We start from the raw sequence: 13678 nt of genomic DNA on the forward strand, positions 1-13678 counted from the left end.
TATATATATATATATATATATATTACACGCGCATCAATATTTTACGTCAAAAGGGAATTTTGATATTGTACTTGATACGGAGTGTTTGCAAAATCGGCTTTATTTATTATAAAATCATCAGAGAGTTTCCAGTTTCACACTTATCTCTCGCTGCATACATTTTAGTATTTATATTAATAATATCGAATATTTTATTATTTCTCTTCTAACATTTTCACAACCGTGTTTGCTCTAATAAATGTTGATGTTCGCGATAACGAGCAAAACCTGATGCATTAATCGGGTAATCTCCGAGCTCTAAAACGCGTGCATCCAAATACATAAAACGTATCGATTGCGGAGGAGGATATCATAGCGCATTCCCGACTAGCAGGCGGCAGAAACGCGCTACCCTGTTATTTGTCCCGCTGGTAGATTAAGATAATAGGCTAACGCGAAGCCATCAGGCCGTTCCGAAGGCGACGTGCGGGTTGAAGCGAGGGGACAGGAAGGTACCAAATACGATGACCGGCGACCACGCGATCTCCCGCCGGACGTGCCGCGGGGAAAGCTTACGCACCCGGCCGATGTGAGAATTATCGTGCGAACGTGTGTATTGCCGAGCGTGATGTGCGCGGCAATCAGAGTTTGTTCCGTGACACGATGATGACGCGCGCGTAACCGCGTGAAAAATGTGCGAGAAAACTTTCGATGCAAAGAGTTTATTTTACGCCACGAAAAAGTGAATAAAGCGAACAAAAGCTATATCGAATTGACAGATAGCTGTCAAAAAAAAATTAATAAGAACATCGTTCTCGTATTTTTTTCCTCTTTCTCTCTCTCTCTCTCTCTCTCTCTCTCTCTCTCTACTTAACTATTGAAATATATTTTTCATAGTTGTTTGACTTGAGATGACGCAACGGTTTTTGTAGCCATCACTATTTGTATCTATGACTCAGCAGTCATTGAAACATGTGCTGTACGAGACTTATACGCGAGCTGTCAGTTCGTTCTCGCAATCATTTCTGCGCGCAGTGACGTGTACGCGCTATTATCCTCTTCGAGCTCGTTGCGCTCGAGAAAGATCGACGGTTTCCCTCTGTCGATTTCGTCGTGTTGTAACAACATATGAATTCGGCCGGAAATACACCTCCGATTCGATACGCATATCTTAAAGAAATTTCTTTGATTTTGTTAACACATCATTCGACCGACAATCGCTCCATTACCTAATACGAAAGACGAGTTGAATAGCCGGAAAAGAGAATATTTGCACTTACACACTGATTCGTCACGCACATTACGTGCATAATTTTAATCCATTTGCTGTTTCATTGCGTCACGTTAATTATATTACTTCAACGTTATTAGCGTAAGTAATATTAGCTTAAATAATTAATTTGATAATGTTAATTTTGCACACACACACACACACACACACATCAAATAGCACGTTAATATCTACGCGATTCTCTAATACGACAAGATGACAACCGTTATTCAACGGTATTAAATTTATACGAGCTAAATTAAAAGTTAGAATATATAAAATGCGATAAAAAAGAAAACACTAGTAACAAAAATGTGGTTTGCAGAATTTTAATTCGACGAATGTGTTTTAAACTAAAAAACCGGTTAATGCGAGAAATTGTACATATGGATATGAGATGTACGTATTATATAAAGCGAGTTATAAAACTACGCATTAATTTTTTTTTTTTATGAGAATCAAAAAAACGCGCGTTAAATAAGAAATTACACGACCGACTTAGACTCGCATTTAGACCGAAATTAGATGGAAACGCGTGACGTCCGGGCGGCGGTGGCGCTCTGCATTTTTGCTCACACAGGAATTCGCACTCAGGCCACGTGAGCGCAGTCACAAAGTCGTTAATTCGTGGACACAACGTATCGCGCTTGGCGTACGTTTCACGCACGCGAGCCCGAGCTATTGTCTCCGAAAATACGTGCCGAGATAGAGTTGCAGTGAATTTAAATCCGAACGTGGCGGCGGCCGACACTGCAGCGCGAGATGTTACGCGAGATGAGACGTCGTGTTACAACCAGATTACGGTGTAACTAAAGCGCAACGGAGAACGATACTTCCCGATGTCTTCTGAGTTCTAAAGCGTACGCAGATTGTTCTCGGGAAAGTTGTCATCTGCGTGACGGTATTGTGTTGCAACTTGAATTGAATGAAACACACAAAATGACAATATATATATATATATAAATACATTCGGATTGATTGCAAATTAATCCTTCGAGGATTGGTAAAAAAAGTTTTTTAATTTATAAATTGTGGTTAAAAATGCTTGAAAAGATTAAATTTTGACCGTTTTAAAGCATCAATCTTCAAAAGTGAAAAAAGTCAAACATGATCCTACAAAACGTGTCTTTAAAAACGTGACTAAAGTACAGTCACTTGACAAGGAGGTCGGGAAACAACACGTGACTAAAGTCACGTGATCTTACATTAGTCACGTGTCTATAAAAATCGTGTTTTGAAATGTCACAGTGCTCGTCAACACAGAGAAACAAAGCACCGTCTTACAAACCGTGTAATACACATATGAAAATTAATAAATACCTGGCATTTTGGGGTCTTTCAAGAATAGAATAAACGAAGATGAATTGTACTACAATTGATAAGCTAATACCATGACACACGGTTTGCACGAAGTTTTCATTTTTCGACGCGAACATCGAGCGAGCGAGGGAGCGCGCGTTGCAACCTGAAACGCCAATCAAATCCGCGCGTTTGACGTTTTCTGTGTCGAAGCTATTATATCCCTGTAACAGCACCCCGGGCGTCTCTCTCCTCTCTATCTACGAATACATTTTAATCATCGAATTGCCTCGGCAAACGAAAAAGATTGCCTCGTAAACGGCACGAAGTGGCCGCTGATTGTCGGACACCATTCGCGTATTTTCGCAGTGAAAACGAAAACGCGCTCCGCGGCTCGTTCTCATCGTCATCGAAAATGTCCTAGTTATACGAGACCTGTAGTTTATCTGATACTGGCCGCGTCGCGCCAAAGTAAAAAATTCTCCGAGCTTGTGTTACGCGTTATTCCAATTACGTTGCTCTTTTTACAACTCGGTGTAAACCGATCGTATAAGTAATTTGATCTGTTTCTCGAACGCGCGCACGCATTAAGAGTTATACGAGCGATTTTCAACGTGAGAATATTTTTATGTTTATAAAAAGAGTAACGGTTATTACTCTCATACACACGCACTCAAGCGTGATTGAGAATTAATTTAAAAAAAAAAAAAAGAAAAAAAAAAAAAAAATTCTTTTCTCTCGGTGATTTTTTAAACCACCTTGTATTTTCCGCTTTAATATTCCGGACAATGATTATTGTAGCGAGACGAATACATTCACCGGCCGTGACTGTTGCAGTTTTCGATTTTTTCGTGATACAATTTTGGAAACGTTGCAACTATGTCCCGAAAACATTGCGCCGCCACCCTTAGAACGCGAAACAACGGCGACAATGTTTCATGACACGCAACACTCACGGGTTAACAATTGGTATTGGGAAACAGATTCAATGCGTTAGTCTGTCTATGCGTTTTTGTTATTGACGCGGTCACGAGCAAGAATGATTTGTGGCGATTGTAGCAATGTTGTCGGGGACATCGTTTCACGACGAATCGATAAATAAACACGACATTTCTGGTTTTAGCAACATTTTGGGTTTTGAGAATGCGCGTCGCGCAAAACGAGAAAGGCCGCGCGCGCGAATTTCTCGAGCGCGACACGGCGGCGGTTTCGAAATGGGAAGTTTCCGGAGTTTCCTAAATTGCGCCGTCAGACAGAATTCGAATGGAAGAATAATCGGAAAGAGCATTAAATTTTCATTCCGTTGCATTGTTCGATTTTTATTGTCCTATTATTTTATACGTACAGACTGATAAAAAAAGAAAAAAAAGACACTAGACAAATTATTAAATTTATGTATTTTGTTAAATATTATTTTTTGTTAAAAAATTTTTTTAAAAACAAAATATATGAAAGGCTGAATAAAGTGTACTCTTTGTTTCTAAACGATTAACTGTGGAGAGCTTTTTTGTGGCATATTACGAAGTTATAAAGTGCTATATTTCAAGGTTGGACGTTATTTGTAACGGTCAGGCTTTGAACGAGCAACAAAATCCAAAAACCGAGCATTACACAAAGAGTCGAGAACCGCATCAACGTAACATAAAGATAGGCGGCAAGCCTCATTTCCGTTCCCGGCCGATAATCGATCGTAACTTTTCGCGCACTCATCGGTCAGGGTCGTTGTCCTGCGACGTTCCTCGAACGAGAAACACCTTCCGTCATTCTTCCGGCGCGAAGTTGCCGCGTCGATCGTGACTCGTCGACGTCAGGAGATGGAAGATTGACGCGAGCGAACGAACGAGCACTCGAAGTCGCTGCAAATCGCCGCAAACGAGGCGACTCTCGAGCACTTTCACCTCACGTTTCCAATTTGTGTTCCGCGTTTTGTGCCTTGAGCCTTGACGAATGGACGCGCGGCACGGACGGCAATATATCGGCCGCTCACACGTGAAACGCTGACGAACATGGAAAACACCGTGAGGCTGATGCATTCGCGCGTTTTCTAACGCGCGTTCGGCACTTAATTTAATAATAGTTATTTCACACTGTTCATAAATTTACGTTAAAGAAAAACAATTAAAGATCTCTTTAGACATTAATATATGTTTGACAAATCCTTTATTAATTCACATAGTTTTTCTCTCATATCGTTTCACGCTAAATATCAACATCACTTTAAATATCTGATATAATTTTTGGTTTTATGTGTTTGCTTCTTGAGAGAAAAAACATTTGCGGTAGGCAAATAAAAATTGAACATGTTTGTAATTTAGGTGCGACTCTTCGTGGCGCTGAAGTCAGATAGTTGTGCTCCGTGCTTCATAAGGACCAACAGGTAGCGTGCTTTGCAGGCGAGGTAGCGACCTTCGATGCTTCACGAGAAATTAGACGGCGCACGAGACCGCGAGAAATGGGTGTTCGCAACGTGGAAGTGACAACTTTCCGCGAGAGACGGACGAAACTCCGGAGATAGTTGGGCAATTATTCGCTCGCCCTAAGGCGAGACGAATTTGTGCCCTCGGCGACGGCAAGCACCGGGGCCGTCACCGTGAGAATTTGACGCAGTTCGACCATAGTTTCTACCGGTAACGCTATAACGCTGTGACAGCACGAGTTTTCCGATGTAATCACGGGAACGAGAAATTTCGTGTTAATGCCCGCGATGCATGCGCGACACAACAGCGAAAAATATTAATTAAGTAAAAGCGATATTATATCGAGATTAAAAGAAACACGAGAAACACACACAACGGCGCAAATATAAAAATTTCTTTGTAAAATTAATTCGGCCGTTCTTTTTATATCTCGCAAATGCATCCATTACAATAAATAAATCGATCAATATTCGTGTGTAAAAAAAAAAAAAAGAGACAGATATAGACGCGGTGTATCCGTTAATGCCGAGAGTGTCTGTCGGATAAACGGGAAAATCTCGCCGCGAGGCTATTTCTATGAAGTTCTTTTAAAACTGACGTTTGCTGATAGAAAATTCATTCGCAGGTGCTACCGTGTGTCAAAACACGTGACAGCTGAAGGCACGCGAGCAACTTTGCTCAATAGTTGAAAATTAATTCATGAGAGTCGCGCGGTGCATCGATATATTTGACGTTTTCGTCAATTCGTAATGACAATAAGCACCATTGAGTAATTTGAAGAATTCGAATTTATTTTTGTCAATTTTAGTTAAACGAAGTGCCAACGAAGTATCGCGGTCTCAACGCAATGCGATAAACTATTTTAATAACGATATATTTTTTTTTTTTTTTGTACCACAATTATGACACTTAAATAGTGATATATTTATATTCTTCTTTTCACACGCAATAAATTGCTCAATTATTTTGCAAATTATTATTTTGTATTTTCGAGAGAGTCACGCGATATTTTTTGCGCCCCGAAGGTGTTCGAGTGAATAATGTGTCTCAAAATTAATTTGGTTATCACCCGGCGCACACCATGCGCGCAACACGCACAACGGGGGGGTGGGTGCGATATCGTCTCCCCCTCATTACGGTTAAAGGGTTAATTAATTTCCTGCCGAAATTTAATTAATCGAACGACCGAAATTTATTTGCTGCTCGCCGCGGCCAACGAGCGCCGCCGTTATTAGATCGGTCGGTTAGTTCGGTAACCTTAACGCTTTATTAGATTTAGATCGACGCCCATGCCCGAAGCGACGCGTCTGTAATTACTCGCCGCGGCGACACGTTCACACCAATTAAAGTATATCACACGTCACGGTCTCTCTCGGTCTTCTCACAGAGGTGTCAGAAAATGTTCCGATCGCGATCCCAGACGAAGGAGAGAACAATGACCGAAGTTATCGCGAATGCGACGATATTCCGTGCGCGCGATAATGCTTCGCCACAACGAAGAAGATAACGCTCGAAAGTTCCAGTCCGTTAATCGCGCGGTCGAAAATTCCGCGCACAAGGCCGCGCGCGAACCTTCCCTCTTCCCACTTTCTCGTCCGCAACTCCCGCGGCTTCGCAACAGCTGGTCCGCCGAAACTCCGACGGGAAAGTGGGACTCCGACCGCGGAGAAGCTGTGGCCACGCTGTTGCGGATCGGCGGGAAAAGTGGCAAGAGAGCGAGAGAGGGAGAGACAGATTGCAACAAAGTAGAGCGGAATTGATCCTGTGTTGTAAGTACTAAGTCCTCGGCGAAAACACTATGAGCGTGATACGTGATTAAGCGTAACGGTGAGGAAGCCCAATAATGCGCCGAGAATATACCATACCGTAGATCAAAATTACACCGAGATGTGAAATTTGCATTAAAAAAATTCAAAAAGCAAAAGAAAAACAAAAAGAAAAAATTTGACGAATTTTTAATACTTTGCTTGTTTTCCCGAGTATGTCGGTGTTGCGCAGCGAACAACGAAATTGCATGCAAATCTACGTGAAAGCTGCACGCGCGCACTCTCTCTCTCGACGCAAAAACAAATTTTTTGTTTTATTTTCCTACATACGGCAAATTCCTACGTGCAGCAAACGAATGTCGAAAGATTTCTCGATGCGTGCAGTTCTTTTTTCACATTCCTGGTAACGTATAATTGATCTTCGAGCAATTTCCTGAGAAATTCCACGAAGCTATTTCGATCGTGAAAATCCTCGCGATTCTAATCGATTGCCGGTATAAACTACAAGCTCGAAACTTGGCGTTCGCTTTCCCGCATACGCGATGTAACGGAATATCGTGGTTCAACTCTCTCATTAAGCAAGTTAATAAATTTCATATACTCCCGGCATCGTTGCCGACAAACAGTGTCAAGTGTAGGAGTGTGTTGTAAGGAATGCGAGTTTAATTCCAGAGAGAGGGTTCAGATTACATTATATTACGTCCAATAAGTTTCCCTCGGATGCGCGACGGAGCGGAATTCTTCAATGAATGACGACGAAGACGGGCGCATTTAATAAATACAAGGATTTTACTCTGTATTTATTAAGCACCTGTAATATATACATTGCACTGTTCGGTGCACACTGAGTGCGAAACGTTACGCCTGTGCATAGTACAAAGAATAATTTAATAACAATAATGGGAAGTTATAGCAAAATCTACTTAAGCGCGGATTGTTCGATATCTCTGCGAGCAGCGCGCATGCCGGGATAAACTGAAAGAAAAATATAGAAATTATGAAAGATACCGCGCGAGCGCGGGAAAAGTGTAAAAGCAAAACCTAATAACACGCGAATAAGTGCGCGAGAGAGCAAGAGCAAAGCATTGTGTGAAAAAAGGTTACATCCTTTTTTTTCTCACCATTTTTTCCCATTATAACGCAACCGTGTTACACACGTCGCGCGAATGATTAAGTTCAACGAACGAGACGCACAACTGTGAAACCGCAACACGTCGAATAGCGCTCGCGATTTCGAGACGTGAGCGATTAATTAACAAACCAGCAAATTATACAGTAAAAATTACGTAAATTACGTAAGCGGGGAGGAGGGGGAGGGTAAGTGCCGCGTTATTAGACGTCTAGAAATGCAAGTGGCGAGAGAGTCTAAAGAAAGAACGGCGACATTAACGAAGGTGGAGAAAGCCGACGAGAGAGGAAGCTGCGTCGAGAAAGAGGAAGTGCAGTAGAAGGACGATGTGTATGTGTGTGTGTGTGTGTGTGTGTGAGTGCAGCGAAAAGAAAGAGAGAAGATAGCAGAGGAAAGCCGAGGAGAGAGAAAAGCCCGAGGCAATGGCGCGACTTGTTGAGCACTATCTGTCGCCGTGTCTCCCATCCCTGCATCCCTCTCTCTCTCTCTCTCTCCCGTTCTCTCTGCCACCCGTAAAAACCCGTATCTTCCACTCTGACGTACTTGCAGCACGCCGTGTCACCGTAGCAGCAGTCAACGAAGATGCTGCGATAAAATGCCGCTGCAGCACCGGAATAGTTCAGCAGCAAAAAGGGATAAGCGCGTTCACCCGCGCGCGAGACTCGCTCGGGGAAGAGCGCCGCGCGCGCGTTTCGCTTCCTTCTTTTTTTTTTTTCTCCTCTTTCGCCAGAGCGCGCCGTCGCGTTGGCTCCGCTCGCGTTATCGTTAACGAATTGAAGCGCATCGTGAACTCGACATGGAGCGTGTTACACCGTGCGGCTCAACTCCCGAAGACTTTTTATCCTCAACGATATGAACGCATGCGAGAGGAGTAAAAGCGCGCGCGCGCGCGCGCGCTCTCGAAGATGAGCTCCAGTAAAATCGCGCAGATACTTAATTTACGACATTTATAGACCAGAGATTGTAAGCTGATGTCGTTGAAGTTTGGACGTTTGTCGAGCGAACAAAATTGCAGGTTGCTTCTGTCAAGAGATAATGTTAAAAAAAAACACTTTTTTTTATCGAATTACCTCGTATACTCGTATTCAAAAAAACTGATTTAAAAAAATTACTGGCGACCTCCATTAAGCCCTCTTGTTCCAAAAAGTAACACACAATCTTATTACGTGTCATTAGATATTTTGCAATAAAACAAATTTTGATTTGCCGCAAAAGAAGACCCCGAACGTCTTCGTCGAAATATATATATATATAGTTTTTCGCTCGACGAACACGTGTAAGACTCATATTTTTAAAAGTGTATATGTTTTATTATATTTAGCGAACAAGAGTACAAGCAACGTCACTCTTGGTTACTTTATGTGGAAAATTTAAGCGCGCATGGTTTTGTTTGCTGATAAAACGGCAGAAATTTTTCACGGTGATATTTCTCAAAGGGATGGCACGAAATGGAAAATGTCAATATTGCTTCGGTATTCGACAGCAATATTTGTATTGGTTAAAGGTAAAGGTACGTTAAATAAACCAGGTTTTGTTGAAAACTATCATTAGATAAATTTACACGTTGAAAATATCCATAGGGGGAATGTTTTGGTTGGATTAAATTTCAAATAGCCGGATCAAATTGGAACCGATCGTACGGTGTTATGTAACAGCAAAAAAAAAAAAAAAAAAATATGCGTATTTACATAATGCTTAGCTCTCCGACGCGAGCTCGTGAAAAATGAAAAACTCGATAAACGCGCGTGATCCGCACGCGTAATATATGCGCAGATTTGTGTTTTTGTTAATAACGCAGAAAAGTTCTCGTATGAAAATATTACCTGCTGTCGCAAACGCGCGCAACGTGCGCATATTATTTTGTTTGTTCATTGTGCAACATCGAACTGCGCGTTCTCGCAACCTCGGATTTTGTTCTCTCGCGTGTGTGTTGCGGACAACAAACAAAAAGCCGCGAGAGATCTCCGTACGTCACCGCGTCTTAAATGTTCTATTCCGTTTATTCATTCTGCTTTGTTTTTCTCATTCTTTTCCCGGACAAATGTCGGCAGTGTGTTTCTGACACACGATAGACCAATCGGCAGAGATAATCCGAGCGAGAAATGTGCTCGGAGTTATTTTCAGTTCCGCAGCAGCGCTTTGATAGCAGCTGCTCGGAATATGGATAAGGGGCAGAACTGGCCCGCCGCGCGCCGGCCTTAACTACTGGCCACCTCTGTTCCGTTCTGGCTTCTATCCCTGCCTGTGCCGCGTAATGTTACACGAGGTAGAAACGGTTGTTACACGTTCAAGTATCATGGCCGTGTTTGCACATCGTGCGCTACCACTTTGTGCAGCACGTTTGAATGTCATTAGTGCTGCAAGTTTGGTGCAAAAACAACGTTTGTAAGACACCTTCTCATTATTATCCCGTACGTAATGACACAAGAAGATTATTATATGTATATATATATATATATATATATATATATTTTTTACAAAGAACTAATTATGTTTTATATAAATTGTGCAACATTTTTGTGACGTGCAACACGTACGTACGATAAAGAATTAATATTAAGTTTAATAACAAAATAAGATATATATATAGCTTTTCTATGTATCTATAAGTCTACAACAATAAGTTTGTCTTCTCGTTTTTTTCAAAACAATTTCTGAATTGTTCATTTTTAAATCGCACTTTACAGCGCAAAATTTAATTCCGCCGTGTACAGAGATTTCGTTCTATATCTAACGCGGAAGTTACGGTCTCTCGATTGACACAGTAAACAAAACCGTACAACAAAATGCAACACCGTATTACGAATTTCTGGCGCATTGGAAAAACCGATTTTGCTCCGGGAATCGGATGAGCTTGGATTTACCAACGTCGCTTCGTTTCGCACTGCCGGCGCCGGGGCTCTCTAACGCCGGGATGAACAATTTATAAACTATTCAGAGACAGCCGTGATAGCCGCGAGAGATAAAGCGCAACGCAGTGGGCCGCAACATCCGCTGTAATATATTATTGCTTAGACAGCGCGGATGCCTTCCGAAACACCGTCGACCAGTTGATAAAAGCTCATACACGCTAAGTGAATCGCTATAACGTTACGAGACGTCTCCGTTGCAAGTTTTTTAATTTTGAGAATATCTTTTAAAAAATCGTCTCTTACGTCTCTTCGATACGCTCGCTCGGTGTCAACTTGGATGACTTCAGGACATACGCATTTGTTTAATCTTATTGAGAAATAAGATATAATACAATTACTACAACTGACCTTAAAAAAAAAAAAGATAATACGTTACGTTTTTTTGAAAAAATAAACAAACAGTAATTTTATTGTGACCTTTCGGCTGTTTGCAGTGAGAAAGCCATTTTTGCCATAATAGCGAGAATAAGGGACAAGTTAAGCCAACAGAAGCGCGGGGGAAAGTCTATCCACGTACGTAAGTGGGAGATATATACGTAGGGTTCCTTTTACCCGCGGTGATTCGATATAGCCTCGCGCGCGCGCTAAAGTCGTTTCTTACGTGCGCCTTGCGCCGATAATGGTCAACGTGTGCAAGCGCGCACGCTACACGCTCCGGATAGAGTACGTAGCTCTCTCTCTCTCGGAGCCCACTCTCTCTCTCTCTCTCAACCTGACGGCACTTGAGGTCTCGTCGAGTTACTCGTGAGTGGCGGATGTCATTTCAATCCGCTATTCGATTACGCGCCGGGACTCGCTTTACTTTACCCTGTGCTGCGAGTTCTCTCTCGCGTTAACTAGTTGCTCTTTCCCCAACGTAACACGCCGCGTCAACTTACACCTCACGCGTGTCTCAACGGTGAATATAAGTTTCGCCCCCGCGCGACGACGACGACGACGACGACGACGAAGACGCTCGGATGGAATGGTAATGCGGTTTCTTCTCCGCGGTGAAGAGAACGCGAGCCGCGCGTTGTACGTGATATTGATACGAAACGCGAGCGTATAATGGAAGATCCAAGCCGGGAAGACTTTTTATGTGCGAAACAACGACGAAAGAGCGTCTGATAATTTTCAAATTAAGTTAAGCGGATATTTCCCCGTGTAAGACAAATAATAACGTATAGCAGAGAGGTAAATTTCGCGCAGTCGACAAATAACACCACAACCGACGAGCGGTTTTAATGCTTGTATTGTTACTTCTTGACTTAGGTGTAGCAGGTTGCTGTCGAATTCGCGTGCTTCGCTCTTTGTGTTTATCCCGTTTGCTATTTACTTAACGGGAGCATAAACAGCCGCAAACATATTGCGCGCGGGATCTCGGAAGCGTAAGCCGAGCAAGAGCCAAGCCACGTCATCCAAAATTCTCTAATATCAAGCTTAATTAGCGGATGTTTCCCTTCCCCTTGAAACTACGGCGCGTCCACGCACGTGACTGACGTCAAGGATAACCCACCCCACAACCGCATCTCTACTCGACCCCGACGCTCAGTGATCCTTCCTATACCACGCGCATACCCTGATCTCGCCACCGATCCTCCAGCCATCGTTCTCCTTGCCTGTCCGTCCGTCCGTCTGAAACCCCCCTCGGAGCGAACCTACCATTTCCCACGGACGAGTACGTGTCAGGGACTATGGGATCCTTCGACCTATTAGTGTCCATGCATACCGATCCGGGGATCGAGTGCCACTGCGCGGAGCCACTCGGCACAAATGAGCCTGTCGTGTTCCGGATAATACGAAGCGCAATATTCGTCCTGTCGCGATAGATCACACACGGTCCTGCTTCACGGACTGCCGCGCAGCTTTAGACCGCGCGCAATAATAAGGATCCTATCCTAAATTGCGCGTCGCTTGGACCCGCGCGTAACTTTATGTTCGTTTGACATATCTATAGTGTCTGTTTCTGAGATCGGAGAAAAGAAGATGGAAACACGGTCGAGAATAAATTTGCAAAGACCAACAGTTGTGTGTTTCTTGAAATTATGTGTTGTAATATATCTCTCTCTCGCGTATTCCAATACCCGAGCTGTTGAGTCGGATAATACGACCATAAAGATGCGAGCCGCGAAATATCATATACATGGCGATGGGGATAGTCCCTTTGTTCATTAGCGCGGCTTTATCCACGGTAACGGTGGCGAATATCGAGCCCGTTAATCGATACGAGGCAAAACCGCGGATTTACCTACACACGTCCGAACCCGTACACGGCACGTCCCGCGAATCCATTAAAACTTCGCGGACTGTTTCTGAACGCTACATCAAACGAAGGCATCGTGCGCGCGCGCGCGCGCGCGGTATTCGCGGCACACAGTTATTGGAATAAAATAATATGCACTCGTTTATACTCCAAGAATATTTTTCCCGCAACATGTAGTCGCGCTTTAATAATATACAACGATTACACGTCGTTAATGTTATTATTATTACAACAAGAGAATTCAAAAAATCCTAAAAAAAAAAAAACATTTGTTTTTCATATTTTTCCGATTATTTTTATCGAGAAATAATGGTCCACGCAATTTAAACAAAATCAACGCGTAATTGTAGAGGTTTTCTAAAAACTTTGCGAGTGCAAAAAAAACACGGCAGTATTGAAGTAAAATACAAATTGTTCTCTTGTTTAAAGATAATTAGCATTTCATGAAGCATCAAGTCCGTTCGTTTTATCGCGTAAAATCATGAGAATTGTATTCAAAAAAATTTGTGTGTTTCGAAGTCACGCGTATCTTCTCAATATGTGGCAAATTTTTACTATCTCATATTTCTATTTTTTTTTTCTTTCAGGAAGTATCTAAAAAAAAAAGGAGGGAAATGAGCGTCGTAAATGCATGACTGCGTCATAAAAGCCCGCAGAGTTCATC

The sequence above is a fragment of the Pseudomyrmex gracilis genome, unplaced genomic scaffold, assembly GCF_002006095.1.
Source record: "Pseudomyrmex gracilis isolate BER0280 unplaced genomic scaffold, ASM200609v1 scaffold_84, whole genome shotgun sequence".
In the NCBI taxonomy this organism is placed as follows: domain Eukaryota; kingdom Metazoa; phylum Arthropoda; class Insecta; order Hymenoptera; family Formicidae; genus Pseudomyrmex; species Pseudomyrmex gracilis.